Source organism: Cynoglossus semilaevis, chromosome 14 (genome assembly GCF_000523025.1).
Source record: "Cynoglossus semilaevis isolate Cse_v1.0 chromosome 14, Cse_v1.0, whole genome shotgun sequence".
Taxonomy (NCBI): domain Eukaryota; kingdom Metazoa; phylum Chordata; class Actinopteri; order Pleuronectiformes; family Cynoglossidae; genus Cynoglossus; species Cynoglossus semilaevis.
This window is the reverse complement of record NC_024320.1, coordinates 18,657,165-18,659,854: the sequence shown is the minus strand read 5'-3', so window position 1 is coordinate 18,659,854 and position 2,690 is coordinate 18,657,165. Positions and strand designations below refer to the sequence as shown.

Genomic DNA, 2,690 nt, shown 5'->3' with positions numbered 1-2,690 from the left:
ATATTTTTGTTTAGTGTTGTGCTGTTGGATTTTTCAGATGAAAAAACATCATACATATACATAAATATACAGTTTGTGATATTTTTATAACAACAAAGGTTTGGAAACTCTGTATAAACAGACTCCTTTGATCCCAGCATCGCAATGACAGTTTCATCGTCACAAATTGAACCCTGTGTTTTTTTAAACATTGCTGTTTTTCGCCGTACGACCACACTACACTAAGACCCGCAATATGAGCTAACTGACACCCACAAAACAACACACAGCACAAACACAACACACTTAAGGTAGTCATTTCCATATATTTGAATATATTCATATATTACACATTTGATACAGGCACAACGAGAAATCATTAAGTACAGACAAAAAAGTGGCTGATATTGGTAAAAATTTACAATTTATGAGAATCATTTACAAAATTTTGCACTTAGAATAGAACATATCAAGAAAGAAAAAAATGAAAGTGACGTAAAAATGAGCCTTCAAACGTTGTATAGAGAGTTTCACGGGGACAGCAAGAACCAGCTCGCTAACAATGGCAAGTCCACAGAATCTGTGGGCGTTCCCTAAAAGACGGGAAAAATAAAATCACTCGCTCCGCCCTTAAATCCACAGAACGTCATGGTTTCTCTTCAAACACCTGCTGCTACAATTTAAGAATGCAAAGAAACTCGTTCCTCTTCCAAATATTTGGCTGATTAAAGTTCACAAAAAGAGACGACAGGGTTCTTTGAAGTCATATCAAAGGCCCTTAAAACCAGACACCCAAAGAGTCACGGGACATAACAAACAGGAATAATTTGACAGCACACACCAGAGATAATGAATGGATCAAGTAGTTTTTTCTAGTGAGAACATGAACGAGCTTAAAATCAGCTGTGAGTCCGAGGGGAAGAAAAACAGACACCGAGGAAAAGATGAGGTCGATTAAAATGACGACAAACAAACAAACTTCATGTTCAACAGCCTGTGCAGCAGCAACAGCAGCATCTGCTGGTTAACGAGAAGAATAAAGCACCGAGAGTCAAACGTGGACATGTTCGACTTCCCTAAAGTTGCAGGAGATTGGAATTTATCCCAGCATGCATTGTGTTGATTAGGTTTGCCTTCCGCGTGCTACTGAGCGGTGAGGCCAAAAGACTAAAGGGTGAGTTCAAAAAAAAAAAAAAAATCAAAAGACAGTCGTCTGATAAGAACAAGAAATACTTTCCCTTCAGTATCCAAATGACAGAGTTAAAAATAGATCTATATATTCTGTATATATCCAGTCCAAATGTTGGTGCTTTTCTCAAAAAATGTGCTGCATTTTTATAAAACATGTTCAGAAAAAAAATGCATTCAGGCACATTTCTTGAAAGTTAAAAGTAAAATAAAAAAAAGAAATCCTGATTTTTAGTTTTCTTTTTTTTCTTCATTTTTACATGTCAAGATTTGCGAGACTTTTTTGTTTTTGTGTTTGGTTTAGAAAGAATGAAAGTCTCAAAGAAAAAGCCCCAAAGACGGGGGTTGACTTTACAGGTACGACTTTAAAAACCCACTGATCACTGATTAGGGGCGACTGTTTAAAAAAACTCCGTGCTCTCCAGCTCAGAGAACTGTAGCTTGGATTGGAGTAAAATGCACTGACACACATTAGTTGCCTGCAGAATAAAGAGAAAGAGGAGGAGGAGGAGGAGGAGGAGAAGGAGGAGGAGGAGGCACTGAGGTCAGGATTTTTTTCTTTTTTTTTTTTTTGCATTTGTTTGAAAGCACTTTACTGCTGTTTAGAGATAGAGTTTGTGCCACGAGAGAGTGAGAGAAAGACAGGACTTAATTGCACGTGATCATATATAAAAAAAAAGAGGAATAAACTGGAAATAATCAGGAGGAAAAAGTGACTGGAGAGTTGAATAAAGGCTGATGGCAGTGTTAGTATTTACAGTTCAAAAATGAAAAGACGGAGACGTGTCGTCCACCTCCAGAAAAGGCTCGGTGAGATGGAAAGAAGTCGATACAAGTGGGAAAAGAGCATAAGAAATTACTGTTAGTGCACTTTTTCATTTTTTTTATGATTTCAAATACAATAGAGATTTATATCCAGTCCAGTCATTGGTTCAGACTATACAAAAATGAACCAATGACGGAGCATTATTAGATGCCATATCTACACAGTTCTTGAAAGCTCATCTTCTTCCTTTTTTTTTTTTTTTTTTCCTTTTTTTTTTTTTCCTCATTAGACAGTGTTCAATACTCAGTGCTGTTTTATTGTAGTGAGATTCTTGGCTCCTGAGCAAACGCACAGCTGTGCTCATGAGGATCAAGAGGTTCAGGACGTGTCAGAAAAGCTGCAGAGTTGTGTGTCAAGAGAGGACGTTTGTCCTGATGTGTGTCTAAGGAGCAGAACAACTCAGAAATCTGCCATGTAGCGCCCTGAAAAAATCAATCAGAGGTTAATTTGATTTGGTAACATTTGATGTGTGTGTGGTCCAGTGTGATACACACCTGTGGCAAATCTCTTCTTGCTGAGGGACAGTCTGTACCCGCTGCCCTGGAGCTCCATGTCTACTCCAGACAGCGTGGTGCCTTCGTTCATGAACTGCACGGCCAGAGTGGAGGGGTTCGATGGACCACTGGCCAGTTCAAACTTGGCTCTCAGAGACCCGGCACCTTTTGGGGGTGGGGGGGGGGAGGGGGGGCAAAAATGC

At 39.2% G+C, this 2,690-nt stretch overlaps 1 long non-coding RNA gene across 1 annotated transcript; it reads right to left on the bottom strand.

Annotated features, from left to right (window-relative positions):
* Window positions 1-285: 285 nt before the first annotated feature.
* Window positions 286-2,663, bottom strand: LOC103389992 (uncharacterized). Its single transcript, XR_522642.3, has 2 exons — window positions 2,488-2,663; window positions 286-2,415 (listed from the first exon to the last, which is right to left on the bottom strand). It is a non-coding gene; the product is annotated as an uncharacterized LOC103389992 (long non-coding RNA).
* Between the last annotated feature and the right edge of the window lie 27 nt (window positions 2,664-2,690).